We start from the raw sequence: 14,366 nt of genomic DNA, 5'->3' as shown, positions 1-14,366 counted from the left end.
TCCCTGATTCTATTATAATCAACAGTTCATTCTGTTCATTAGATTATTTATTCACTTGATTCTTAGATTCACTTGTTGATAGATGCATATTTGTTGTTCATAATTTGTATCTTTACCTTTTTCTTCCTCTTCCTCTTCTTAAAGGATACCTTTCAGCATTTCATATAATCCTGGTTTGGTGGTGATGAACTCCTTTAGCTTTTCCTTATCTGTGAAGCTCTTTATCTGACCTTCAATTCTGAATGATAGCTTTGCTGGATAAAGTAATCTTGGTTGTAGGTTCTTGGTATTCATCACTTTGAATATTTCTTGCCACTCCCTTCTGGCCTGCAAAGTTTCTGTTGAGAAATCAGCTGACAGTCGTATGGGTATTCCCTTGTAGGTAACTGAGTTTCTTTCTCTTGCTGTTTTTAAGATTCTCTCTTTATCTTTTGCTCTTGGCATTTTAATTATGATGTGTCTTGGTGTGGTCCTCTTTGGATTCCTTTTGTTTGGGGTTCTCCGCGCTTCTTGGACCTGTAAGTCCATTTCTTTCACCAGGTGGGGGAAGTTTTCTGTCATTATTTCTTCAAATAGGTTTTCAATATCTTGCTCTCTCTCATCTTCTGGCACCCCTATAATTCTGATGTTGGTACGCTTGAAGCTGTCCCAGAGGCTCCTTACACTATCCTCGCATTTTTGGATTCTTTTTTTCATTTTGCTTTTCCGGTTGGGTGTTTTTTGCTTCCTCGCATTTCAAATCATTGACTTGATTCTTGCGCTCCTCTGGTCTGCTGTCGGGAGTCTGTATAATATTCGTTATTTCAGTCCGTGTATGCTTAATTTCTAGTTGGTTCCCCAATATAAGATCGAGGGTCTCATTAGTTTTCTTGTAGATCTCATTAAGTTTATCGGCGGCTTCTAAACAGTTCTTGAGAGACCTTAAAAGTGTGGTTCTGAACTCTATATCTTCCATTGACAATTTTGTCCTGTTTCTTTGTCTCCGCATTTTGTTATGCTTCCTTGGTGCACCCCCTAGTGGTCTTTGTTCGCAGTTTTATAGTTAAATCTTGATTGTTGTAGCTAATTCCAGGGAGGGTTTGACCTCCAGGCCAAGTGGCTATGAGAATCAGCTGTGTCAGCAGTGAGAGAACTTCTGTCCTCTAGGGAGGTGCTAATCTGGCGTTTGCCTGAGGCTATCCGGCAAATGCCTGTGTGCAGGGCTTGGGCGGGGCGGGGCGGGGCGCACAGGATCAACAGGGTGGGCCAGAGAGAGCAGTTATGGCGGCTCTCAGTCCTGTCCCCAGGGGCTCTGCCTCTCTGAGTCCCAGCACCCGCTGCAAAGCTCAGAGAGAAAGCTGCACTCGCTCTGACCGAAGCCAGACAGTCCCGCTTCTCCCGTTTGAGTCTGGGTCCCTAGTGACTCGCCCGTATCTGGAGCTCAGAGTCTCTGACTCCCTCCCGATTGAAAACGCCAACCGCGCCCTCCGCCGCCAGCCCGTTCCGCGCACTCCGCACCTCAGAATTTGACTTCAGCACTGCGCCTCCTCTGAGTGTCCGTATGCGTTTCTCTTTCCTCCTAGTTGTAGGACTTCCACTCAGCCAGCGTTCCTGTGGTTCTGGGTGATGTCCCTTCCGTTTTTTGGTTTCACTTTTGAAGTAGTTGTTCAAAGCAGCAAACTCCGGCGTTAACCTATGCCGCCATCTTGGTTCTCCTAATTTTTAGCATTTTAATTATGATGTGTCTGGGAGTGGGCCTGTATAGGTTCTTATTGCTTGGGGTTCTCTGTCCCTCCTGGACTTGTATGACATTTTCCTTTACAAAGTTAGGGAAGTTTTCTGCCATTATTTCTTAAAACACGTTCTCTATCGTTTTCTCCCTTTCTGCCTCTTCTGGCATACCTGCTATTCAAATATTGTTAAGTTTCACATTGTCCCACAGCTTCCTTAAGTTGTTCTCCTGTTTTTTAATTGTCTTTTGTTTTTGGTTCTCTGATTGAGTGACTTTTTAAACCCTGTTTTTAATTCAGTAATTTGATCCTCAGCTTCCCTGAATCTGCTGTGTATTCCTTCCGATATGTTCTTTACTTGTGCTATGTCATTCTTTATTTCTGTTTTCATAATTACTATATCTTTTTCTCATCCTGTTGAGCATTTATACCATCATTATTCTGAACTCTCTATCAGATAAGTTTTTTATCTCCATTTAATTTATCTCTTCTTCTGGAGAATTCTCTTGTTCTTTCATTTGGGGGTTGTTACTTTGTCTCATTTTGGCTGCCTGTTTGGGTAGATCTGTTAAGCTTCTCATCTAGTGCAGGACAGTGTCAAATGCTATTTCTGACTCACAAGATCAGACAGTTCCAAAGCCTCCAGAGACTGCCTCTGGTGACAGACTGTTAAGATTTTGTCTTAAATTGTCCTCAGGCAATCATCCACAGGCGTGGGGAGAGTTTTTTTTTCCAACAGGGTGGGGCAATTGCTTCTGCCTGGAGGCTAATTGTTATTCTCCATCTCTTCATGGGCCTGAGCAACTCTGCACCTTGGGGCAAGGTGTTTTCCAATAGGGTGGATCAACTGTCTTCTCCCCCTGCCCCCCACCCCCAAGGTCACCTGTATAACAAATGTTTGCATGAGAAAGATGACCTCCTTAGCATGAGGGAATGACTCAGCACAGGAAACCAGGGTGTCTGCCTTCTGAACTATAGCCCTAGAACCACTGATTCTGGATTCTGCTCACACAGCTCTAGTCCACTCTTCCCTCCCTCTGCCGTAGCATAAGATGGGCGGCTCCACAGGGAATTGTGTGTGTTGGCCCTTTAAGAGAGTGCCTGAATTTCGAGCCATTGCTCCCTGACAGATAGTACCCATGCTGCTTTTCACAGCCAAATGTTATGTGGGTATCCTTCTTAGTTCTGGTGCTCTCTGCTGAGGGGCCCAGCTTGGGAATTAGAACCTAGAGTTCTCAGTGTCACCCCTGCCCCCGCCACAGCTGAGATATCTCTCCAGAACTTCAATTGCTGTCTGTTGGAACCCACCAGCCCTTTCATACCTCTGCCCCTTCTACCATTCTCTATGTAGTCTCCACTTTCGATCCTTGGTTATCTGGATTCTCTCCAGCGAGTCCTCTGCTGTTTATTCAGGAAGTTTTCCTGTACGTTAGTTCCAGTTTGGTCCTAGGAGCATGTTCATGCAGCATCTATTTATTCCATCAGCATTTTTAATCCCATCTAGTGTGTATATCTTTTAAACTAATAGGGAGGTAAATAGAATGAGAAAAATACTCAATCAAAAAAAGACAAGAAAGAAGAAAAACAGAAAAGAAGTATCACAGAATAAGATGTTAGTAATTACAGTGCATATAAATTGACAAAATGCTCTAGTTAACAGAAACTGATAGTCATATTGGATAAAAAAACAAAATCTAGTTATATTCTATTTATAAAAAGCATACCTTTAAAAGGGATATAGAAAATTTGAAAATAAAAAGGATAAAAAGTGATATACCTGATAATACTAAAGAAAGGTTGTGTTGTGTGGCTATATTAATCTCATGTAAAGTTGAATTTGGGGGGTGGGGGAAATCTATCCCAGAGACTGAAGGTCACTAAATAAAGATAAAAGGGATGACACTTTTATATTTGTATATATTTAATAATATACTTTTTATTAAGCAAAAAATAGATAGCACCTCAGAAGAAATAGGCAAACCCATCAACATTGTAACATATAAAATAATCTCTCTTAATAAATGTTGCGCCCTAACCGGTTTGGCTCAGTGGCTAGAGTGTTGGCCTGCGGACTCAAGGGTCCCAGGTTCAATTCCAGCCAAGGGCATGTACCTTGGTTGCGGGCACATACCCAGTAGGGAGTGTGTAAGAGGCAGCTGGTCGATGTTTCTCTCTCATCGATGTTTCTAACTCTCTATCCTTCTCCCTTCCTCTCTGTAAAAAATCAATAATATATACTTTTTAAAAAAAAGTTGGAACAAGCAGAAAAAATCTACAAAAATATAGAATCTACACTAATAAAAGAGAAACATGGTAATTAGCCGTACATCCGCTACCCTTCCCATTGGCTAATCAGGGCGATATGCAAATTAACTGCCAGCCAAGATGGCGGCCCGCAGCCAGGCAGCTTGAAGTGAACATGAGGCTTGCTTGCTTCAGTGACTGAGGAAGCCAACGTTCCTCGCCTGCCTTGCCGGCCTCTGAGCTTGCAGTTTGAAACATTGTTACAAATATAGAAGGTAAACAAAACCCCAGAAACCTGCTTTCAGCCAGCCGGGATCTCAGAGTTGGAGTTGAAGTACTGTTTTGATTATAGAACCCAAACAAACCAGATACCTGCTTTCAGCAGCCAAGGTCTAAGAGCTGGAGCCAAGCCTCAGAGGTAAAGCTGGCCCAGAATAAAGAAAAGAAAAAAGAAAAAAAGGAGCAGTTGGGAGCTTCAGTCACCCGCCAGCCTGAAAAAAACCCTCAGCCCCTCACCCGGACTGGCCAGGCACCCCAGTGGGAACCCCCACCCTGAAGGGTGTGTGACCAGCTGCAAACAGCCATCATCCCCTCATCCAAGCTGGCCAGGCACCCCAGTGGACACCCACCCTGATCCAGGACACCCCTCAGGGCAAACCAGCCGGCCCCGACCCGTGCACCAGGCCTCTATCCTATATAGTAAAAGCATAATATGCCTCCCGGCACCGGGATCAGCGTGACAGGGGGCAGCTCCCAAATACCCTGTTAGCCCTGCGGCTCTGTGTATGACAGGGGGTGGGGCCACAACCTCCCTATCTGCCCTGCTCTGTTCGTGACAGGGGAAGGCACCCCAACCCCCTGATCAGCCCTGCTCTGTGCGTGATAGGGGGGAGCTCCCCAACCCCCTGATTGCCCTGCGGCTCTGTGTATGACAGGGTGCGGCACCCCAACACCCTGATGGGCCCCGCTCTGTGTGTGACGGGGTAGAGCCATAACCTCCCCATCGGCCCTGCCCTGAGTGTGACAGTGGCGGCGCCCCAACCCCCTGATCGGCCCTGCTCTGTGGGTGATAGAGGGTGGCGCCCCAACCGCCCTCCACGGGCCCTGCTCTGTGTGTGACGGGGTAGAGCCATAACCTTCCCATCGGCCCTGCCTTGAGTGTGACGGTGCGGTGCCCCAACCCCCTGACCGGCCCTGCTCTGTGTGTGACAGGGGGCGGTGCCCCAACTCCCCTATTGGCCCTACTGTGTGACAGGGGGGAGCTCCTCAACTCCCTGATGGGCCCTGCTCTGTGCGTGACAGGGGGGAGCTCCCCAAACCCCTGATGGGCCCTGCTCTGTGCGTGACGGGGGAGCTCACCAACCCCCTGATCGACCCTTCTCTGTGCGTGACAGGGTACGGAGCCCCAACCCCCCTGATGGGCCCTGCTCTGTGAGTGACAGGGGGCAGTGCCCGAACCCCCTGATTGGCCCTGCTCTGTGCGAGATGGGGTGGCGCCGCAACCTCCCCATCGACCCTGCCTTGAGTGTGACAGGGGGCGGTGCCCCAACCCCCCAATTGGCCCTATCCTGGGCGTGACTGAGGGTGGCATCACAACCTCCCCATCTGCCCTGCCCTGTGCATGACGGGGCGGCGCCCCAACTCCCCAATCAGCCCTGCTCTGAGCCCGACCAGGGGCTGCACCTAGGGATTGGGCCTGCCCTCTGCCACCCCCGGGAGCGGGCCTAAGCCAGCAGGTCGTTATCTCCCGAGGGGTCCCAGACTGTGAGAGGGCACAGGCGAGGCTGAGGGACCCCCCTCCCCCCGAAGTGCACAAAAATTTGTGCACCGAGCCTCTAGTCCTATATAATAAAAGGCTAATATGCAAATGTCCCCCTTGACAGGAGTTCGACCAAGGGGCGCGGCCAGCCGTGGCCCCTCCCCCTTGGCTGGCCACACCCTTGATCAGCCTCCACACCCTGATTGGGGGCAGGGCCAGCCTGCCAACTGCCCATGGCCTCTCCCACTGTCCAACCCCACCTCTGATTAGCCACCCACCCCCCAAACGGGGGTGGGGCTGGCCGGCCAACCACCTGTGGCCCCTCCCCCCAGCTGGCCTCACCCCCAACCAGTCCCCCCACTCTGATCGTGAGTGGAGCCGGCCAGCCAACTTCCTGTAGCCCCTCCCTCTGGTTAGCCCAGCCTGATTGACCCTGATCAGGGTGGGCTGGCCAGACCCCACCAGTGCATGAATTCGTGCACTAGGCCTCTAGTATTTTAATGATATCATTTACCACTGTAATTTATGGGACAGCACATCTCAGAATTATTTTTAAAAATTCTTTAAAAACGTTTTTAAAGCACACAAGGAACATTTACAAAACATAACATTTTTATCAAATACATCTGGTTTTAACAAATTTCAGTGGATTGGCATCATACTGAATTCTCTGTAATGCCATCAACTATGTAAGTAACAATATACTTTTTTCGTATGTTTCAAAATTATTATCTACAAATAACTTGACTCAAAAAACCTGTAAGGATTATCAGAAAATATTTATAATTTAACAGTAATAATATAATATATATCAGAACTTGTGTGATATAGCTTAAGTGATACTTTATGGAAACTTAGAGTGTTTAATGCTTATATAATAGGAATAAATGCTGAAAATAACTGTATTCTTCAGAATTAGAAAAATAAGAGAACACTCCCCAATTAAACTTAAAAGGAAGTAAATATAAATTAATGAAATAGAAAACAAAAGTAAATCAGAGAGGAAATAGTTCAGCTAAAAATAGATTATATGAAAAGACTAACAAAACTGAAAATCGCTGGCAAGATTAACCATGGGAAAGAGATCACAAAGCAGTACCTGGAATGACAAAGGGGATGTTGTTATACTGTTTCAAGAATGATCATCTTTAAGTTAATATAATTAAATGCTTAGATAAAATGGACAAGTTCTTAGAAAAAATGTAGTTCACATTGGCTCAGAAAGGAATACAAACTTGAATAATCTTAAAATGTAAAGGAAAAATGTTCTCACAAAGAAAAATACCAGTTCCATCACAGGTTCTACAGAGTAGTCAAGTGATAATAGCAAGATCCTCATTAAGGAAACTTGATCTATAATGGCACTGGGGACAGGATGACTATTTCAATAATTGGGGTAGTTGGCTAATTAAATGGAAAAAAATGAGTTGGATCACTACCTCATATTATTTAGAGAAATCCATTGGGCTGGATTATCAATCTAAATCTATACATAAGGTAAGGGTATAGTTGAGGTAAAACTATAACACTTCCTAAAGATAGTAGAGTTTGATATTCTTATGACTTTCAGTAAGTGTGAAATAAATGTATAAAACAGAGCAAAAGATTGGTATATATGAATGCATCAAAATTAATAACGTCTTTCATCAACTGATACATAAAGGAAGTGGTGATTAGTATTTAGCACATACAAAGTTCTGTCACACTCAAATAAAGACAATTTAATAGAAAATTGGGCAAAGGACTCTAATATTCATTTCATAAAACAACAAATTCATTTGGCCAATAAGCATAATATAAGATATTCAACCCAGTGAGTAATCAGGGAAATCCCTATTAAAACCAAATGAGAAGACATTTCATGCCTCCTACCTTTTCAAAAATTAAAAGCCAAACATGTTGCTGTTCATTTTAATATGGAGGAACTAGGGCACTTAAGCAGTGCTGGTGGTAATGTTAATTGGTGTATCCACTAGAAAAATATTGACATTATTGAAAAAAATTGAAGATGCACATACATTATGATCCAGTATCTTCATTGCTAAGTATGTCTTAAGCCTCTCTACAGAAATATCAGGTGATGTATGATTGTTCATACAGCCTGTTCATAATAACAAAACGCTCATATATCTATCAACAGTAGGATGAATACTGGTATATTCATACAATAAAATGTTACATAAATACCAAAAATGAATTAATTACAGCTATGCTTAACAACTTGAATTATTCCAGGAATATAATGTTGGAACAAAACAAGCTATAGAAGAATATGTAGCATGGTTCCAGTTATATAAAGTTCAAGCACATGCAAAATGAAGTCATATATTGTTTGATGATACAAATACCATACAAGTCCAAAGAAAATGATAAATATAAAATTTAGGGATGAGTGAATAACATGAGAAAATCTTGTCCCAAATAAGGAGGGACACAGAGTAGATGGAAGAGGTAAGAGTAACTTTATACTTATTGTTTATTTGTACCTTAAACTTATTTTGTAGAATTATTAATACCTAATATTAATAATCACATTATGTTTAATAAAACATAATTCTACTCCTGGGTATGAGATGCTCCAAGATGTATTCATTTATTTCAAGGGGTACAGACAATTTTAATAATTCAACATTTTTCTAAATACTAAGTTTGCATGATTTTCTACCTTAATAATTTTTTTGTTTATTGGCCATGTTGTAAGAAGTTTGAGAAAAGCATTGCCATGCCTTATATTTTCCTAACTTAAGATATATGTGATGTCTGTTTTTAAAATTGCATTTGTGGATATAACATTTTGTTTCAGAATATTACCACTTTGTTTTATTTACCAAACACTTAATAGTGTTTGTGTGTCAGACAATATTCTAAGCACTTTAAAAATGTTAACTCATGCCCTGGCTGGGTGGCTCAGTTGTTTGGAGCATCCTCTTGTACGTCAAAACCTTGAAGGTTCGATTTCTGATTGGGGCAAGTAAAGAAGGCAATCAATGTTTCTCTTCCTGTCTCCCTCCCTACCTATCTCCCTTCCTCTTAAATCAATTTTTAAAAAACAACATATCCTTGGATGAAGATTGAAAGATATATTACCTCATTTAATATGGATTAAAACCCTATGAAGAAGATGTTATTATCATTTTATAGGTAAGGAAACTTGAGGCAGAGATGTTGTTGCCTAAGGTCACTAGTAGGTGGAGCCTGTATTCAAATCTAGATAGGCAGCCTGGCTCCATACCATGTGTTTAACCACAAGCTGTAAAAGACCCTATTGATAACAAAGGCACCCATGTTCTCCCATGCAGTGGGCTTTCTTGTTGTTTTGATGATGGTTTCTTTTGCTGTACAAAAGGTTTTTATTTTGATGTAGTCCCATTTGTTTATTTTCTCTTTAGTTTCCATTGCCCTAGGAGTGGTATCAGTGAAGAAATTGCTTTGGCATATGTCTGAGATTTTGCTGCCTGTGGATTCCTCTAATATTTTCATGGTTTCCTGTTTTATGTTTAAGTCCTTTATCCATTTTGAGTTTATTTTTGCGTGTGGTGTAAGTTGGTGGTCTAGTTTTATTTTTTTGAATGTATCTGTCCAATTTTCCCAACACCATTTATTGAAGAGACTATCTTGACTCCATTGTATGCTCTTGCCTCCTTTGTCAAATATTAATTGGGCATAGTGGTTTGGATCGATTTCTGGGTTCTTTATTCTATTCCATTGATCTATATGTCTGTTCTTGTGCCAGTACCAGGCAGTTTTGAGAACAGTGGCTTTTTAATACAACTTGATATCTGGTATTGAGATCCCTCCTACTTCGTTCTTCTTTCTCAGGATTGCTGCAGCTCTTCGGGGTCTTTTTTTATTCCAGATTAATTTTCAGAGAGTATGTTCTAGGTCTGTGAAATATGCCATTGGTATTTTAATGGGGAAATGCATTGAATCTATAGATTGCTTTGGGTAGTGTGGACATTTTAATGATGTTGATTCTACCAGTCCATGAACACGGTATGTTCTTCCATCTGTTTATGTTTTCCTCTATTTTTTTTTTCAGTGTCCTGTAGTTTTCCAAGTACAGGTCTTTTACCTCCTTAGTTAAGTTTATTCCTAGGTATCTTAATTTTTTTCATGCGATGGTAAATGGGATTGTTTTTTTAGTCTCTCTTTCTGTAAGTTCACTGTTGGTATATAGAAATGCCATAGATTTCTTGGCGTTAATTTTGTACCCTGCTACATTGCTGAATTCATTTATTAAGTCTAATAATTTTTTAATGAAGCCTTTAGGGTTTTCTATGTATAGTATCTTGTCATCTGCGAATAATGACAGTTTTACGTCTTCTTTTCCAATTTGGATACCTTTTATTTCTTCTTTTTGTCTAATTGCAGTGTTATCACCGGTAAGAGTTTAATCTCCAATATTTACAGGGAACTCATACAACTTAACAAAAGGAAGATAAACAGCCCAATCAAAAAATGGGCAATGAACCTAAATAGATACTTTTTGAAAGAAGACATAAGGAAGGCCAAGAGACATATGAAAACATGCTCAAAGTCACTAATAATCCAAGAGATGCAAATCAAAACGACAATGCGGTACCATCTCACACCTGTCAGAATGGTTATCATCAGCAAATCAACAAACGACAAGTGCTGGTGAGGAGGCACAGAAAAAGGAACCCTCGTATACTGCTGGTGGGAATGCATTCTGGTGCAGCCACTGTGGAGAACAATATGGAGTTTCCTTAAAAATCTAAAAATGAAATTCCCATTTGACCCAGTGATCCCACTTCTAGGAATATATCCGAAGAAACCATAAACACCAATCAGAAAGAATATATGTACCCCTATGTTCATAGCAGCACAATTTACCATAGCTAAGATTTGTAAACAGCCTAAGTGCCCATCAGCAAATGAGTGGATTAAAAAACTGTGGTATAGCTACACAATGGAATGCCAAGCTGAGGTAAAAAGGAAGGAATTCTTACCATTTGCAACAGCATAGATGGAACTGGAGAGCATTATGCTAAGTGAAATAAGCCAGTCAGAGAAAGATAAATATCACATGATCTCACTCATTTATGGAATATAATGAACAACATAAACTGATGAACAAAAACAGATCCAGAGATAATTATCCATCAGAATGTCAAACCTGAGAAGGGAAGGTAGGGGAGGGTGGGGGTAAGGGGGAGAAATCAACCAAAGGACTTGTATGCATGCATATAAGCCTAACCAATGGACACAGACAACAGAGGGTGAAGGCATGAGTGGGGGAGTGGGAGGGCAATGGAGGCGATAAGGACACATATGTAATACCTTAATAAAGAAAAAATTAAATGAATAAAAAATAAAATGGGAGAATATTGAGTAGTTCTCTAAGGGTAATATGCCATCTTTTCAATGTTTTTAAATAAATGGGTACTCTTTTTGAAGATTGCAAGCATGTTGTCAGATTATGATAAATTCCTTTTCCTTTAAGAATGTTAAAAGTAATATTGGTAAAAGATGTATTTCTAGACATCGCTTAAATTTACTCTTAAATGAAATTTGTATCTATATACTCATGAGAAAAAAAAGTAGATAGGTAAAAAAGTACCTTTTAGTCTAATTGCTGATATGCCCATATGCAGTAATGATGATGGTGACCTTTCTTCTTACAAAAATGAATTGATGAAATAATAATTTAAAATCAGAAAGTTTAAGTATAAATTTTAGAAAGCAATATTTGATTCAGGGATGAATCTTACAGTAAAATGTGGAAAGAGAAAATTGGGCAATTATAAGTGATTTGTGAAGAAGCTAATAGTAATATTTAAAAGCAAGGCCTCTAAGGTAAAAAGAGAAAAAGATCTGACATCTTTTAGAGCAGCGGTCGCCAACCTCATGGACCATCAGTGGCCCGTGGACCACCAGTTGGCGACCACAGCTTTAGATCAGTGATTTTCAATCTTTTTTTTTTTTTTTTTATCTCATGACATGCATAAACTAATTACTAAAATTGTGTGGCACACCAAAAATATTTTTTGCCGATCTAACAAAAAATAGATATTAGGTATACTTTTGATTAATTCATGCTCAGCGGCTATTGTTATGTTGGATGTTCTTTTTTACTTTATTTTATTTGACAATCTAAGGGAAAAGAGGGGTCATTTTTTTTATTTAACAATTTAAGGGAAAATATGTCAGTGTCCCTAACTAAATAGTCAGGTATTGCATGTTTTAAAATTCATTCGGCACACCAGTTGAAAAATCTCTGCTTTAGAGCATTGGCTCTTTACCCACTGATGAGAATACTCTTGAGAATCTGATTAGCTTACAGGAATTTCCATATAAAGTCACGGGTTTTATGACTACATGAAAATCTTTCTATGGGTCAGCTCCTAACCCTATTCTCACTTAGAGCCTTTACAGGGTCTTGAGAGATCTCATCTTATAGCTGTATGCTCATGATATATGTACATTGTCTATGAAGAATTTCAGATTTTCTTTGTGTTGCTCTTTGTTAAACTTCAAATAGCTTAATTTTCAGTGACACGTGGTTTTATTAGAATGTGACTGTTACTGATTTTTTCTTTTTTTAAAATCTTTATTGTTGAAAGTATTACATATGTCACCCTTTCTTCCCCCATTGACCCCATCTAGCCAACTCCTGCTCCTTGCCCAAGGCCATCACTACACTATTGTCTGTGTCCATGGGTTATGTATATATATGCATACAAGTACTTTGGTTGACTTCTTCCCTCCTACCCACCCACCCCCACATTCCCTCTGAGATTTGACAGTCTGTTCCATGCTTCTATGTCTCTGGATCTATTTTCTTCATCAATTTATTTTGTTCATTAGAATTCACATATGAGTGAAATTTTGTGGTACTTGTCTTTTTCTGACTGGCTTATTTCACTTAGCATAATACTCTCCAGGGCCCTCCATGCTGTCTCAAAATGTAAGGGGTCCTTCTTTTTTGCAGTTGCCTAGTATTCCATGGTGTAGATCAGGGGTCCTCGAACTTTTTAAACAGGGGGCCAGTTCACTGTTCCTCAGACCGTTGGAGGGCCAGATTATAGTTTAAAAAAAACCTATGAACAAATTCCTATGCACACTGCACATATCTTATTTTGAAGTAAAAAAACAAAACGGGAACAAATACAATATTTGTATTTGCATGTGGCCCACGGGCTGTAGTTTGAGGACCCCTGATGTAGATGTACCACAGCTTTTTTTTTTTTTTTTTTTTTTTTTTTTTTAATGTGACTCAGGCATGAAACAGCTCTGGCCACCAAGACAAGCATCAAGCTAGGATGAACTAAGGACTGCATGTCTGCTCTGCCCATGATTGATATAAGAGCAACACCACCAATCAGGTGTCTCCTTGCCCATTGCCAGGGGGTTACCACAGCTTTTTTATCCACTCATCTACTGATGGGCACTTGGGCTGTTTCCAGATCTTAGCTATTGTAAATGCTACTGCTATGAACATAGGGATATGGATACATATGTTCTTTCTGATTGGTGTTTCAGGCTTCTTAGTATATACTAGAGGCCCAGTGCATGAAATTCATGCATGGTGGGGGCGAGGGGCCCTCAGCCCGGCCTGGGCCCTCTTGTATTCTGGGACCCCTCGCTCCTTATCGTCTGGCTGCTCGCTGCTCCTTACCTCTTGGCTCGCTGCTCCTTAGCACTGCTGCAGAGGTGGTAGAAGCTTCCGCCATCAGCACTGCACTTGCCAGCCTTGAGCCCGACTTCTGGTTGAGTGGTGCTCAACCTGTGTTGAGCATCTGCCCCCTGGTGGTCAATGTGTATCATAGTGACCAGTCTTTCTGGTTATTCCACCAAAACGGTTGCTTAGGCTTTTATTACATAGATTCCTAGAAGTGGGATCACTAGATAGTGATTTTTCCTTTTGAGCTGAAACTATGTAAATTCACTTTCAGAGGTTCTTCAAAAGACAGCATTTCCTACTTAATCTCAGAAAAGAAAAACAGGCCACTCAAGTGAATTACATATATAAGTAGTATATTGTAAGCAGTTATTTACTTTTTTTTTTTTTTAGAAAGAAAGCTCTTGCAGCTGAATAAAGACATTTTTTTTAAGGACACATGTAAATGTACAGCAATTTATAGCTCTGACCATTAGATAATTTAGGATGTTCACAAAGAATTCAGGGTAATTATGAAGTGTCCCATAAAAATGTGGTATTTGCCCACTTCTCTATTGGTGAGGCTAGTTCATATAATATATGGTATTTTATATTATTTTTGTTTAATTCACCTCAATACAGCACAGGAGAGTAAATTACACCCCTGGCAGATTTGGGAGTATAACCTTCATGAAATATTTCTAGAAAATGAGAAATATTAATGTAAAATTGCTTCTTTACTTTACAATTTATTTGTGTGTTAATTTAAAGACCACAGGAATTTGCATTAAATTTTTCCCTTAAAAATTGGGTCACATGAGTTCTCTAGAATGACTATATTGTCTAATCGGTAGCTTCAAGTCTCCATTCCTCTACCAACCACCAGGATATCTTTCTTTCAAATGTCAAAATACTTAGGGATACATTTTATGAATAATTAGCTCATTTTTTTGGTGTAGACTTGGAATTATTTGGGGGAAAAACTATAGCAACTTAAAAGTCTGGTTTCTGTTGAATGGAGCTATGGTTAATC

At 40.8% G+C, this 14,366-nt stretch overlaps 1 protein-coding gene and 1 pseudogene across 19 annotated transcripts in view; one reads left to right on the top strand and one right to left on the bottom strand.

Moving 5' to 3' along the window:
• Positions 1–14,366, top strand: part of ZEB1 (zinc finger E-box binding homeobox 1) — a 305,104-nt gene that overhangs the window by 25,175 nt on the left and 265,563 nt on the right. For 9 of the 19 annotated variants that reach the window (XR_004974243.1, XR_004974244.1, XR_004974249.1 and 6 more), the window contains exon 2: positions 7,948–8,163. The exons of 9 other annotated variants lie outside the window; for them this stretch is intronic. The gene's annotated coding sequence lies outside the window, so the exon portion shown is untranslated. Of the gene's footprint in view, positions 1–7,947; positions 8,164–8,782; positions 8,854–14,366 lie in introns of all 19 variants that reach the window. One more of the 19 variants, XM_036351399.1, reaches the window with a different exon arrangement.
• Positions 12,941–13,085, bottom strand: LOC118662155 (annotated as a pseudogene).

The sequence above is a fragment of the Myotis myotis genome, unplaced genomic scaffold, assembly GCF_014108235.1.
Source record: "Myotis myotis isolate mMyoMyo1 unplaced genomic scaffold, mMyoMyo1.p scaffold_m19_p_1, whole genome shotgun sequence".
NCBI classification, from domain to species: domain Eukaryota; kingdom Metazoa; phylum Chordata; class Mammalia; order Chiroptera; family Vespertilionidae; genus Myotis; species Myotis myotis.
The sequence above is the reverse complement of the archived record's forward strand: the minus strand, read 5'-3'. Positions and strand labels throughout refer to the sequence as shown.